This window comes from Pongo pygmaeus, chromosome 17 (assembly GCF_028885625.2).
Source record: "Pongo pygmaeus isolate AG05252 chromosome 17, NHGRI_mPonPyg2-v2.0_pri, whole genome shotgun sequence".
Taxonomy (NCBI): domain Eukaryota; kingdom Metazoa; phylum Chordata; class Mammalia; order Primates; family Hominidae; genus Pongo; species Pongo pygmaeus.
The window spans coordinates 37,785,970-37,801,604 of record NC_072390.2 but is presented as its reverse complement, the minus strand read 5'-3'; the positions used below and the strand labels follow the sequence as shown (position 1 = coordinate 37,801,604).

General features: G+C 44.2%; 1 protein-coding gene across 16 annotated transcripts in view; it reads left to right on the top strand.

The window, feature by feature from the left end:
* The window catches only part of TMEM241 (transmembrane protein 241), a 204,390-nt gene that overhangs the window by 21,807 nt on the left and 166,948 nt on the right, over positions 1-15,635 (top strand). The window lies entirely within an intron of this gene.

Below are 15,635 nucleotides of genomic sequence, written 5' to 3'. Positions count from 1 at the left end.
TCCCAGGTTCAAGCAATTCTCCTGCCTTAGCCTCCTGAGTAGCTGAGATTACAGGCACCTACCACCATGCCCAGTTAATTTTTTTTTGTATTTTTAGTAGAGATAGGGTTTCACCGTGTTGGTCAGGCTGGTCTCGAACTCCTGACCTCAGGTGATCCACCTGCCTCGGCCTCCCAAAGTGCTGGGATTACAGGCATGAGCCACCATGCCCGGCCAACACGTTTCTTATATTGCAAAGAGGCCGTATCTCCTGTGCCTGCCAGTATTGGCTCTACATAGCAACCTTATGGTGTCATTCTCTTGTCTAGGTGTTTGCCTGGTGACTGGTTGTTGCCACCTAGTCTTGGATGATGCTCTTGGAAAACCGTCTGTCTTGGGACAGATAGCACTGTTGTACAGCCATAAGCTTGTCAATACATGGCAGTTACTGCTGTTGCCAAGCCATTGCAGAACATTGAAGCAATTTTTCCAGCAGATGCTGAAATCGTTTGCTAAAGGCTTCCTGTATTTGCAAAAAGTGGTTCTAAAAGAACATTGTGATCCGTTTTATCTGACCGGACATCTGTTAGCACCGTGAGACCATGGCATTCTTTTTTGGATTCTGGAACCATTGCAGAAGGCAGGCTCAGGTGTAATTTCATTGGAGACTTCAATGCAGTCCTATAATTCCTGTATTGCCAGGCTACAGGTTTAAATAAAAACACTTTGAAAGTAATTTTTAACCTACTTGCCACTTTTCGTCTGTTATAAGAGAGCAAAGTTTGAACTCTCAAGCTTTCAAAGATGAGAAATTCTAAGTTAAAAATTTCATGCTACAATACCTTTGTGACCAGAAATTTCTGAGACGAAACAGAAGCCCACATCCCTTAATTTTTCATCAAGAGTCTGTGCTGGAGAACCATAACAAGTATCTTTGATAAAACCTCCAAATTAACTTAGCACTGTTTATAAAGAAATGAACAGTTAACCAATCATTTAGGGTCCAGATTGTATTTATTTAAAAAAATTTATTTATTTATTTAGAGACAGAGTCTTGCTCTGTTGCCCAGGCTTGAGTACAGTGGTTCAATCATGGCTTACTGTAGCCTGCAACTCATAGGCTTAAGAGATCCTCCTGCCTCAGCCTCCTGAGTAGCTGAAACTATAGGTGTGAACCATCATGCTGGCTAATTTTTAAAATTTTTGTAGAGACAGCATCTCACTATGTTGCCCAGGTAGGCCTCAGACTCCTGGCCTCAAGCAGTCCTCCTGATGGCCTCTTAAAGTGCTGGGATTACAGGCATGAGCCACCGTGCTTGGCCATACATTTTATTTATTTATTTGTTTTAGAGACGGGATCTTGCTATGTTGTCCATGATGGCCTCAAACTCCTGGGCTCAGGTGATCCTCCCATCTGTTTCTGAAGTAGCTGGGACTACGGGTGTGTGCCATTGTGTCTGGCTGTACTTAATTTTTTTTTTTTTCTTGGCTCATTGCAACCTCTGCCTCCTGGGTTCAAGCAACTCCCTTGCCTCAGCCCCCCCGGGAAGCTGGGATTACAGGCAGGCACTACCACACCTGGCTTATTTTTGTACTTTTAGAAGAGACGGGATTTCGCCATGTTGGTCAGGCTGGTCTTGAAGTCCTGACCTCAGGTGATCCACCCGCCTAGGCCTCCCAAAGTGCTGGGATTACAGGCATGAGCCACCGCGCCCTGCCCCAACTCTCTCTCTCTTTCTCTCTTTCCCCTCCCCTGCCTGCCTGCCTTCTTTCCTTCCTTCCTTCCTTCCTTCCTCCTTTCCTTTTTCTTTTTCTTTTTTTTCTTTTCTTTCTTTTTGAGACAGAGTCTCACTCTGTTGCCCAGGCTGGAGTGCAGTGGCTTGATCTCAGCTCACTGCAACCTCTGCTGCCCTGTTCAAGCGATTCTCCTGCCTCAGCCTCAGCTCCCGCCACCATGCCCGGCTAATTTTTGTATTTTCAGTAGAGACAGGGTTACACCATCTTGGCCAGGCTGGTCTTGAACTCCTGACCTCATGATCCCCCTGCCTCAGCCTCCCAAAGTGCTGGGATTACAGACGTGAGCCACCGCGCCCAGCCCTCTTTTCTTTTTTTAAATTTTTTTTTTCTGAGGAGGAGCCTCCTTCTGTCCCCCAGGCTGAAGTGCAGTGGGATGATCTTGGCTCACTGCAAGCTCCGCCTCCCAGGTTCAAGCACTTCTCCTGCCTCAGTCTCCCAAGTAGCTGGGGCTACAGGCGCGCGTCACCATGCCTGGCTAATTTTTTTTTTTTTTTTTGTATTTTTAGTAGAGACGGGGTTTCACCATGTTGGCCAGGCTGGTCTCAAACTCCTGACCTCAGGTGATCTACCCACCTCAGCCTCCCAAAGTGCTGGGATTACAGGTGTGAGCCACCACGCCCGGCCAACTCTATTTCTTAATACTAACATTGCCTCTGTTCTGTGCTTTTCCTGAAGTCCATCTCCTGAGGCTCACTCAGCGACACATCTAGCCTTGGTCCTCCCAGGAAGGGATGAGGTAGTTAAGGTGGTGCTGGAGGAGGCAACTGCCCTGACAGTGGAGGGTACAGGGTAACAGCTCCCAACACTGCGGCAGGGTCAAAGCCTGACCGCCTAGTGGGGAAGGAGAGCAGTGGCCTTTCAAACACTGTGGTGTTGGGAGCTGTAGACTGGTTTCTTTGAAGCTCTTATTGGGCTTTAGGGATTGTCAGAACCTTACTGAAGATGACAAGATTTCCATTTCAGCATAAACTAGATTACATGTTGAGAATCTTGGACCAGAAAAAAATGAAACATGAAGTGGGAAGAAGTGATGATTCTGCATGATCAGAGAGCTGGGAAGAACCAGTGATGAAAGTGCCTTGAGAAATAGAGCTTGAGGCTGGGCACGGTGGCTCACGCCTGTAATCCCAACACTCTGGGAGTCTGAGGCAGGAAGATTGCTTGAGCTCAGAAGTTTGAGACCAACCTGGGCAGCATAGTGAGACCCCATCTCCTTTAAAAAAAAAAAGAACTTTACGGAAACCCAGTGGTCACATGGTCCTTTGTGTATAGCCCAGGGCACTGTCTAGTGTGTGAAGCCTTGAGCACCACAGCTAGTAAGGTCTAGAGGTTGGGACTCAGACTGCCTTATTCTAAATTGGGCCAACAGATGTGCCAGGAAAATATGTTAGCCTTGTGGGCTCTTCTATCCCTGTGGGCTCTGTTGTTAGAGCATAAAAATAGCAATAGACAATACATAAATGGTTGGGTGTGACAGTGTGTCAATCAACTGCTATTTTCAGAAACAGGCAGCAGGTGGGGTTTGGTCTATGGGCCATAGTTCTTTGACTCCATCTCTAAATTATGCTCTGTGAGAAACTGTCATCACAGGGCTCTTGGGTTCAAGAAATATTAGGGCTGGACTTTGTCAAGGGAATGTGATCCTCTCTGAGTCAGGAGGAAGAGTGAAGAATTAAAGAGAAAAGTCTAAGGAAAGTGAGAAGAAGGGAGAAAGGGGGCAATAAGACTGACGAGCATAGTCACCAGTAGTGGACCAAAAGAAAAAGAAAAAGAAAAAGAAATCTAGGGGTCTTCTATAATTAGTGATGTAATATGCAGAAGTCCTTTCCAACTTTAAAGAAAATACTGACTTTACATTTGCAAGGTATTAGTATTTTAAGCAATTCCAGTAGTCAACGTGAACCTTGGTTTCTTTTTGTTTGTTTGTTTTTTGAGACAGAGTCTTGCTCTGTTGCCCAGGCTGGAGTGCAGTGGCATGATCTGGGCTCTGCAACCTCCACCTCCTGGGTTCAAGGGATCCTCCTGCCTCAGCCTCCCAAGTAGCTGGGATTACAGGTGCGTGCCACCACACCTGGCTAATTTAGTATTTTTAGTAGAGACAGGATTTCACCATGTTGGCCGGGCTGACCTCGAACTCCCGCCTCGGCCTCTCAAAATGTTAGGATTACAGGCGTAAGCCACCATGCCTGACCTCTTGCTGTCTTATTTTCATGTTTGGAAACTATTTTTTGGTCCACTAGGTGTCAGTGTAACATAGAATTTTCAAAAATTCAGCTTCAGGAGCCTTTTCAGCGCCCACGAAGAGCTAAACTGCAAATTGTTTTCAGGGAGCAGATGTTCTCTCAATAATGCATGCTCTATTTGAAAAACAAATAATTTAATTTAATTAGCCTTCATCTCAATAACAACAGTTTTGTAAACCGTGCCAACAGACTTTTGTTAGCTTCTTATAAAATGCTTTGTTCATCAGGGTTCTTAGGGATGATAGAGTGTGTATGGAAACAAAAAACAGTCCCATGATTCAAACAAGATGCAGTATTTGTGCTTATAAATAGTTAAGAAAGATCATCTATTACCACAGTTTTCAAATTAGACCCCTTGGCAAATAGTCCTTCAACATGGTAAGGTCTGCAGTCTTTGTGGCTAGGAGTTGCTGGGAGACCCTACGGCACACACTTTCTTTCTTTCTTTCTTTCTTTCTCTTTCTTTCTTTCTTTCTTTCTTTCTTTCTTTCTTTCTTTCTTTCTTTCTTTCTCTTTCTTTCTTTCTTTCTTTCTTTCTTTCTCTTTCTTTCTCTCCTTTCTTTTTCTGTCTTTCTTTCTTCTTTCTCTCTCTCTTCCCTTCCCTCTCCCTTCCCTTCTCTCTTCTTTCCCTTCCCTTTCCCTTCCCTTCTCTCTCCTTTCCCTTCCCTTTCCCTTCCCTTCTCTCTCCTTTCCCTTCCCTTTCCCTTCCCTTCTCTCTCCTTTCCCTTCCCTTTCCCTTCCCTTCTCTCTCCTTTCCCTTCCCTTCTCTCTCCCGTCCTTTCTCTCGCCCTTCCCTTCTCTCTCCCTTCCCTTCTCTCTCCCTTCCCTTCTCTCTCCCTTCCCTTCCCCTCCCCTTCCCTCCCTCCCCTCTCTTTCTTTCCTTCCTTCTCTTTCTCTGCTTCCTTCCTTCCTTCCCTCCCTTCCTCCTTCCTTCCTTCCTTCCTTCTTCTGTAGCTCAGTAGCTCCCTAGAGGCCCACACACCACAGGGACCTGAGATCCCACCAGGACCATCTCAGGATTTAATTCCATCTTGCCTCCTTTGTGGGCCAGCAGGACAATGAAAGAATAAACCAGCACAGGAGGCCCAGATGGCACCAGCTAAAGAATTAGAGGTGGGGAATTGTTATATTAGTTGCATGTGCCTAGTTTGTTCCTAATGTTCAGGCCTCTGGCTATCCTAGAATCAGACAGCATTAGATCTGTAAAGGAGGGCAGGTCATTACAACCTCTATGGAAGGTGATTTGGTACCCAGTTATGAACTTTTTTCTTTTTGTTTTTGAGATGGAGTCTCACTTGTGTCACCCAGGCTGGAGTGCAGTGGTTGCGATCTTGGCCCACTGCAGCCTCTGCCTCTCAGGTTCAAGCAATTATCGTGCCTCAGTCTCCCGAGTAGCTGAGACTACAGGTGCCCGCCATGATGCCCGGCTACTTTTTGTATTTTTAGGGGTTTCACCATGTTGGCCAGGCTCGTCTTGAACTCCTGACCTCAGGTGATCTGCCCGTCTCAGCCTCCCAAAGTGCTGGGATTACAGGCGTGAGCCACTACGCCCAGCCCCCAGCCCCCAGTTATGAACTTTAATGCACCTATCTTTTTTTTTTTTTTTTTTTTTTTGAGACACAGTCTCGCTCTTTTGCCCAGGCTGGAGTGCAGTGGTGCGATCTCGGCTCACTGCAAGCTCCATCTCCCGGGTTCACGCCATTCTCCTGCCTCAGCCTCCCAGAGTAGCTGGGACTACAGGCGCCCGCCACCACGCCCGGCTAATTTTTTGTATTTTTAGTAGAGATAGGGTTTCACTGTGTTAGCCAGGATGGTCTCGATCTCCTGACCTCGTGATCCGCCCACCTCAGCCTCCCAAAGTGCTGAGATTATAGGCGTGAGCCACCACGCCCGGCCTAATGCACGTATCTTTTAATAGCATTTCCACTTCAGGGAATTTATCCTGCATATTGCAAAAACACCATGAATATGAGACAAGAATACAGTTGACCCTTGGTATTTGTGGGGGACTGCTTCTAGGATCCCTCTCATAACATTTCCAGGTGCTAAAGTTCCTGATATAAAACAGCACAGTATTTGTACATAACCTACACATGTCGTCCCATATATGTTAAATCATCTCTAGATTACAACGTAAATGCTACGTGAGTAGTAGTTACGCTGTATTGTTTAGAGAATAATGGCAAGAGAAAGGTCTGTCCATGTTCAATACAGATGCAACCATCCTTTTTTTTTTTTTCAAGAGACAGAGTCTTGCTCTGTCGCCCAGGCTGGGGTGCAATGGTGTGATCTCGGCTCATTGCAGCCTCCACCTCCTGGGTTCAATCCATTCTCCTGCCTCAGCTTGCCAAGTAGCCGGGACTACAAGCATGCGCCACCATGCCCAGCTAATTTTTGCACTTTTTAGTTGAGACGGTGTTTTACTATGTGTTGGCCAGGCTGATCTTGAACTCCTGACCTTAGGTGATCCTCTGCTTCAGCCTCCCAAAGTGCTGGGATTACAGGGCGTAAACCACCTTGCCCGGCCTTTTTCCTAATATTTTTGATCTATGATTGATTTAATCGATGGATGTGGAGCCCACAGATATAGAGGGCCAGCAGTATATTTAAGGGTAACCATACAGTATTAGAATAGTAAAAATGTAGGATTAATTTAAATGTCCAGCAGTAGGGCTGGTATTCAATTATTGATAAATTGGGGATGACTTTTTTGACATGGAAAGATGTGAAGTGAAGCAGCTTGTAAATAATATGTACAATAGCATCCCGTTTTTGTTGAGTGTTCATATGTGTGCATATGGACACTGATTGGAAGGAGATATAGTAAGGTATTAACAGTGGTTTTCTGTGGATAGTGACATTGTAATTATAATCTTTTTCTTGATTATCTGTATTTTCAAAAATTTCTGGTATAGATAGATACTACTTTTTTTCTTTTTTTTTTCCTTTTTGAGATGGAGTTTCACTCTTGTTGCCCAGGCTGGAATGCAGTGGCACAATCTCGGCTAACTGCAACCTCCGCTTCCTGGGTTCAAGCAATTCTCCTGCCTCAGCCTCCCGAGTAGCAGGAATTACAGGTGCCCACCACCATGCCTGGCTAATTTTTGTATTTTTAGTAGAGACAGGGTTTCACTATGTTGGCCAGGCTGGTCTGGAACTCCTGAGCTCAGGTGATCCACCAGCCTTGGCCTTCCAAAGTGTTGGGATTAAAGCTGTAAGCCACCGCGCCAGGCAGGTACTACTTTTTAATAAAAAAAAAAAAAAAAAAAAAAGAGAGAGAGATAAGATATGGAAAGCACAGTAACTACCTCTATTCCAAGATTCTAAGTTTAAGTTCATGTCTATTGAAGGAAAATATGTGTGTTTTTAATGCAGTTAGTTTGTTGTTGTCACAGTTCTAGGTTACAACATGATTGTTAATAAATGTTTATTGAATTTGAAATTGTTAGATTCCCCACTAGGGTCATTTCAGAGAGACAGGTGTGGGATGTAGACATTTTTTGTTCTTATCCCTGCTCTTGAAAACCGAGTAGCTGTCAACACCAGCAATTCTGTTCAGAGCAAAGTCTCTAAAGGGCTGGAGAAAAAGAAGAAATGTCAGTTGTGGTCATGGTTGGATTTTGTTGCTGTTGTTTTCCCCTTGTAACAATCTAGAGAGAGAAGACAAAAAAAAAAATGTTTTAAGATACCAAAGTAATGCCTGGAGAGTCATTCTGCAAATATTTGAGTGTCTGCTATATGCCAGGCATTGTTCTTGGTGCCGGAGATGTGCAGGGAGCAAAACAAAGATTGTTGCCCTTGTGGAGCTGACATTCTAGTTGAGGTAGACAGACAATAAACACATGAAAATGTAAGTGCATAATGTGTCCAATTGTGGTACATGTGGAGAATATAGCCAGGTAAGAGGTTAGGGGTGTGTGTGTGTGTGTGTGTGTGTGTGTCTCAGGCCAGTGGATAGGGGGTTATTTTATATAGAGTGGGTAAGAAGGACTCACAGATAAAATAACTTTTAGGCAGAGATCTGAGTCTGTGGGAGAACAGGCCATGCAGGTGATTTGTGGGGAGAGGGTTCCTGGCAGAGGAAACAGTAGCCAGCCCTGAGGTACTTGGCATATTTGCTGACCAACAAAGAGGTCAGAATGCTGTTTTATTTTCCACCTGTGAATGAAAACTTTATTGTAGGTAACTTTACTCATATCCAAGGATAAAGTCATAGAAGTGAATTTTCTGGCTCAAAAAGTATGTGTACTAAGGCTTTTGATAAATACAGCCAAGTAGTACATACATACCCTACGGAAAGATACCGGTCTATATCTCACAGCAGTGTGAAGGTGTTGGTTTCATTATCCTCTCTATTGGATATAACTTTTAAAAATTGCTAGTTTCTTGGGCAAAGCATGATGTATCTTTAATTCAAAATTATTTAATTTAAAGTTCTTTTATTGGGAAGTTGGATAATTTTTCATATGTTTATTGGCCATTTATATTTCTTGTGTGTGTGTGAGAGAGAGAGAGAAAGAGACAGACAGAATTACCTGTTTTTGTCCACTGACTTTTTTTTTGGAGAGCTGATTTTTTTTTTCTTATTGATTTATCATACATTAAGGATACTAAAATCCAGCCTGTTTCATATGTTGCCAGTGTTTTTTCCTGATTTGTTAATTTTCTGTTGATTTTCTTTATGGTGTTTTTAGCTGTTGCATTTGATGTAGCCAGATCTATCGGTCTTCCTTGATGTCTTCTGTCCTTGTAGTGATGTATAGAAAAGCCAGAAGGGCAACATTTATTGAGGTTGTTGTTTTTAATGTGACATGCACTGCCCCCAAATACTGTATATTCATTCTCTTATCTTCTCGGAATCCTTCTGAGCATTATTATCCCCATTTGATCAATGAAAAAAGTGAGTTCTCATTGCAAACTATGGATATGGATCCAGTTTTGCCTGACCACATTAAAAGAAAAACTTTAGGCTGGCCACAGTGGCTCATGCCTCTAATCTCAGCACTTTGGGAGGCTGAGGTGGGAGAGTTGTTTGAGGCCAGGAGCTCAAGACCAGCCTGAGAAACATAGGGAGATACTGTCTCTACAAAAATAAAATAAGGTAATTAGCATGGCATGGTGGTGTGCACCTGTAGTCCCAGCTACTTAAGAGGCCTGAGGTGGGAGAATTACTTGAGCCTGGGAGGTTGAGGCTGCAGTGAGCCGTAATGGCACACTGCACTCCAGCCTGAGCAACAGAGCGAGACCCTATCTCTAAATAAATAAAGAAAAGAAAAACTTTAGACAAAATAAATTTAACAGAGATTATTTGATCAAACAACAATTCATGACTCAGGCAGCACTCAGAACCAGAGGAGGCTTAGAGAACTCTACTGTAGCAGCCTGGCTGTGAGCTTTTATAGCTGAAGTAGCTGAATGTGGAAATAAAGATATTACATAATTGGCTATAGCTAGGCATTGGTTTTCTTTGGGTATAGTTCAGTGGGAAGTCCCTGATTTTTAACCAGTTCGTTGGTTGACTGTGATTGAGGCTCAGTTTTGGTTTTTCTTTTTCAGTCAGTTACAAGAAATGCATCCCAGTTTAGGTGTGGTCTGCTTACTTCAGAGCTCCTAGTGCAGAGACAGGATCAGGCTAATGGCCTTCTTCTTATCTGCTTTAACACCACAAAGGTCACGTTCTTTCCACTGTATGAAACACTTTGCCCTGGACTTGTACATCCTTCCCGCCCCCACCGCTACATGACCTGGCTTATACTAGAACTGAGAACATAGCCCAGCCCAGGGAAATGTGTGAAGTTTCTCTGTCTCGTGGAGCTATTGACTAAAGTTAATCTGCAAATTGCTGGCAGTTCCTTGGGAGCAAGAAAGCTAATTATAATTTCAAAAGATTTAGATAAGCATGTAAATGTTATAAGATTATACTCTCTAGTGCCCAGAATCAGGTATGAGTTGTATCACTTGTTGCTGTATCTCCCTACAAAATAATCCTTAGGTACAGCAGAACTAACTAGGATTTTAAAGTTGTAGCTTCATTTCTTCCTGGAGAAATGACTTTAAAAAATATTTCAGGAGATGACAAAAGCACAAAGAAGCACTACACTTGTAGCTCATGTCTTTACCTTGTCTCTATGCTACCTGGAAAAGTATGGAAATCTCAGTTGTCATGGATTTTACACATACCAGGTGACTAACTATTGAAAGGTCTGACCCCACCGGATTGTGACAGCACAGTAATAGTTGTGGAACCTGTAAAGCCAGAGATCCAAATCCTTATTCCTGAGCAGCAGGAATAAGTGTCAACAGTTCTTCAAATTATGTACATGGAGCTGTCGGCCATTGCAACAGGCTTTCTCTCTCCTTCCCCCACACCCCTCTCTCTCCTCTCATGACTACTACAATCTACTTATTGCCTAACTCTCCCACTGGACTTGGTCTGTCATATTAAGAGCTATGTCTTCATTGACTAGAATATTGGAATATAATGGGTGCTTAATGAATATGAATGAGTTAACAAGTGTTTTAGTTCATTTGGGCTTCTGTAACAAAATAGCATAGACCAGCTGGCTTATAAACAACAGAAACTGGCTGGGTGTGGTGGCTCACGCCTGTAATCCCGGCACTTTGGGAGGCCAAGGCAGGTGGATCACTTGAAGTCGGGAGTTTGAGATCAGCCTGACCAACACGGTGAAACCCCGTCTCTACTAAAAAATACAAAAATTAGCCAGGCGTGGTAGTGGGCATCTGTAACCCCAGCTACTCGGGAGGTTGAGGCAAGAGAATCACTTGAACCTGGGAGGCGGAGGTTGCAGTGAGCCGAGATTGTGCCATTGCACTCCAGCCAGGGTGACAGAGCGAGACTCCATCTCAAATAAATAAATAAATAAACAACAGAAATTTGTTTATCACAGCTCCTAGAGGCTGTGAAGTCCAAGATCAGGGCACCAGCAGATTTGATGACTGGTGAGGGCCCACTTTTCTGGTTCATAGGAGGTGCCTTCCATCTGTGTCCTCACTTGGTACAAGAAGTGAACAAGCTCCCTTGGGCCTGGATTTGTTTTTTTTTTTTTGAGACAGAGTCTCACTCTGTTGCCCAGGCTGGAGGGCAGTGGTGCGATCTCAGCTCACTGCAATGTCTGCCTCCCAGGTTCAATCAATTCTCCTGCCTCAGCCTCCTGAGTAGCTGGGACTACAGGCACGTGCCACCAGGCCCAGCTAATTTTTATATTTTTAGTAGAGATGGGGTTTCACCATGTTGGCCAGGATGGTCTCGATCTCTTGACCTTGTAATCCGCCTGCCTCGGCCTCCCAAAGTGCTGAGAGTGCTGGGATTACCAGTGTGAGCCACTGTGTCTGGCCTTTTTTTTTTTTTTTTTTTTTTTTGAGATGGAGTCTCGCTCTGTCGCCAGGCTGGAGTGCAGTGGCGTGATCTCGGCTCACTGAAACCTCTACTCGGCCCACTGCAAGCCTCCCGGGTTCAAGTGATTCTCCTGCCTCAGCCTCCCGAGTAGCCGGGACTACAGGCATGGGCCACCATGCCCAGCTAATTTTTGTATTTTTAGAAGAGACGGGGTTTCACCATGTTGACCAGGATGGTCTTGATCTCCTGACCTCGTGGTCCGCCTGCCTCGGCCTCCCAAAGTGCTGGTATTACAGGTGTGAGCCACCATGCCTTGCCTAGGGCTGTTTTATAAGGACACTAATCCCATTAATGAAGGCTCTGCCCTTATGGCATAATCACTTCCCACAAGACACCACCTCCTAGTACCATCACTTTGGAGGTTAGGACTTCAACATATGACTTTTGAGGGGACACAGATTCAGACCATAGCAATGAAGAATAGGTTTGTGACAAAGTCTTTCCAAGCCACAGAAAGCTCTTGTTGCTGTAATAATAAACTAAAGGGAGACATTATGTTGAAGAAAATGTTATGTGTATTTTTTTTTTTTCTGAGACAGAATCTTGCTCTATCGCCAGGCTGGAGTGCAGTGGCGCAGTCTCGGCTCACTGCAATCTCTGCCTTCCAGATTCAAGAGATTCTCCTGCCTGAGCCTCCCGAGCAGCTGGGACTACAGACATGAGCCACCATGCCCAGCTAATTTTTGTATTTTTAGTAGAGATGGGGTTTCACCATGTTAGCCAGGATGGTCTCGATCTCCTGACCTCGTGATCCACCCGCCTTGTATATTTTATTCTCAAAACTGAAGGATAAGGACATACAGTAAAACCAAATGTAAGACATACTTAGCAGTGCATTCTTGCTCACTAGAGGACAGGAAAGGATCCTTGATCCAGTTGCCTACTTGATATCTCTGCTTGGGTGTCCCAAAAACATCTCAAGTTCATAATTTTCAAGACTGAATTCATGATTTTCTCCAGTCAAGTATTTTCAACTTTTTCCTGTATTAATGCACCACCCCAACCCTGTTCCAACGTGTTCTCCATACTATAGCCAGAGCAACCTTGTCAAAATGCAAGTTAGACCATATTATGGCCTCCCTACCCTGGGTTTATTCCTCCATCTACTCAAGCTACACTTGCCTTTCTCCAATTTCCTCTTGCCACAGGGCCTTTGCACATGCCATGTTTATGTCTGGAATGTCGTGTCCCTTGCACTGTTCTACCCTGTCTGCTGTAGCCAGTTTAACTTTGAATTTCATCTCAAACATCACGTATATAGGGAAGGTTTCCCTATTCTCACTGATTAGGTCAGTTTCCCTTATGGTATAGCATGGTCCTTTAGTCTCCTTTATAACAGTTATCAATGTAGTGTTTTCATTTATTTTATGTGAACAAAACACATACAGTTCCCACCCATGTGACACAGTGTATTTGAGGGGTGGAGAAGACGTTAATAATATATCCAGGAGCTCCCTTTTCTGATCCTGTCAGTCAGATAATTAGTGGGTTAATTGCAAGTCACATAAATCAGGGAATCTTATTTTTATTTTTATTTTTGTTTTTATTTTTATTTTTTTTGAGATGGATTCTCACTCTGTCGCCCAGGCTGGAGTGCAGTGGTGCAATCTCGGCTCACTGCAACCTCCACCTCCTGGATCCAAGTGATTTTCCTGCCTCAGCCTCCTGAGTAGCTGGGACTACAGGTGCCCACCACCACACCCAGCTAATTTTTGTATTTTTAGTAAGAGACAGGGTTTCACCATATTGGCCAGGCTGGTCTTGAACTCCTGACCTTGTGATCTGCCCATCTCAGCCTCCCAAAGTGCTAGGATTACAGGCGTGAGTCACCACGCCTGGCCTATTTTTATATTTTTTTAAGGAGACAAGGTCTTACCCCTGCTGCCCAGGCTGGAGTGCAGTGGCATGATCATGGTTCACTGCAGCCTTGACCTCCTGGGCTCAAACTATTCTCCCACCTTAGCCTCCCAAGTAGCTGAGACTACAGTCTCAACCCACCACATTCAGCTGAATTTTTAAATTTTTTGTAGAGACAGGCTTGCTGTGTTGCCCAGGCTGGTCTGAAACTCCCAGCCTCAAATTATCCTTCCATTTTGGCCTCCCAAAGTGCTGGGATTATAGGTATGAGCTACTGCACCTGGCCTAGGGAATCATCTTTTGCTGAAACAATCTATTTATTTTAATTAAAGACATATAAATGTGCATTAATTTGCTGATCTTGTGGTAAGGCTTTTCATTTGTGTGTGGATTGTTGACTGGTGTCCTTTTCTTGCGTATACTACCCTTAGCATATACTCTATGATTTTCCATTGAAATACATGGTTAAAGTAGAATGAGGCCTTTGATACTTTGAAACAATATAAATACAGAGTCTTTGATTTTTGATTCTTTTTCCTTTTTGCCCTATCCCTTCACACTTGCCTTGCCCACACCTGTTTTGTCAGCAATTTTTCCAGTGATTAAAATGTATTATTCTTAGCAGTGGCTACGGTCTTAGGTTGGTGTGTGGTGGAGAAAGACAGCCGTCACACTGACGGCATGGTGGCTCTGCAGTCCACCGCCTCTCCTGTGTGTCTGAAGTGCCAGGAGTGTGTGTTGCTTTGACCCTGTTGCCCCTGAGGGAGATGACTTTGGAGAACACAAGCACCGGGGTCCTGTGCCTGGGAGGTGGTCCCACGTCTGGAGCCAGACGCTCACTCCGCTGTCCTCTAACACTTCCCAGAAGTCTGTTTGGTCCTACTAGTCCTGTCTATCTCTTTTCTAGTTAAAGTTATTTCTTTGTATTTGAGGGTAGGAGGGTTAAAATACAAGGTGTTCCCTGGGCATGTTTTCTTTTCCTCACGTCCACGGCCATTCAAACACCCTGATGCCTCTTGGAATATATAACTCAGCAGTTTTCTTTGTTTTAAGAGGGCATGGAGTACACATGTCTGGGGCCTCGCTGACCTTACATTCCAAAGTCCTGGGCCTCCCGCAGTGAGGCCAGCTGCCGTTTCACCCAGTGCACCTCCTCCTTCCTCCTCAATGCCCTGCCTGCAGTATGTGCTCTGGGCTTCCTTCTGGTGCACAACAGGCCATGGGCCTGTATCCTGCCTCCCTTGATTCATGGGAGCTTAATGTCAAGTGGGAAAAGCCACTTCCTAGAAGAATAGCAATTGACTGATGTCGCCTCTGACCCATTGCGATGGAGGATGGGATCTTCCTTTCTCTGTTCATCTTCTGGTTGGGGGTGCTGACATCTATTACAGCACGACTAGTGTAACAGAATATCCCTCAGATAATTGGCTGCTTGGTCAATTATCTGAGTGTTTGCAGCTTATCTATTTGTATGTCAGTGTCTCCCATTAGATTATGAGGTCCGTGAAGGCAAAATACGAATGGGCGTTTAACAGCTAGGGCTTTGGAGCCAGACAGACCTCAGTTCAAATTCTGGCTTTGCCATTTACCAGTTCTTCTAACCACAGGCAAATTATCTAAACTCTTTGTGTCTCAGTTTCCTCATCTGTACAATGAGGGTAATAATAATAAATACCTTCCTCATAAGATTATTGTGCAACTTTAAGAAAGATGCAGCATATAAAACATTTAAAACAAAAATGCAGCATGTAACACATTTAAAACATATAAAACAAAAAACCAGCAAAGTGCCTGGTTTGTGGCAAGTGCTCAATAAATGTTACCTGTGATGATAATTCCCAGCACCTTGTAAGTTGCTGTAAGTATTTGCACAATGAATTTATGCAGCAAGTAAGGTTTGAAGGCCCTTGCTAGACTGGAAACATTTAAATGCTAGGTTCTCCAGGAAGTTGTACAGATCAGACGTGATCTTGGATGGAGTGCCTGCCCATGCTAATAAAATTAACAAAGACCATTTCTTGAGCAGGCATCATTCCAGGAGATCAGTTCATTGAGTTAGTTGGGATTATTATGTTATATCCTGCTGGAATGGTTTCATTTATTTTTATTCATTATTAGGATAACTCTGGGAACTTGAATTAGTAGATCGAATATATTTCTTTTTTTATTTTTTTGAGACAAGGTCTTGTTCTGTCACCCAGGCTAGATTGCAGTGGCGTGATCTTGGCTCACTGCAACCTCTGCCTCCTGAGCTCAAGTGATTCTCCTCCCTCGGCCTCCCAAGTAGCTGGGATTATAGGTGCCCGCCACCACTGTGCCTAGCTAACTTTTGTATTTTTAGT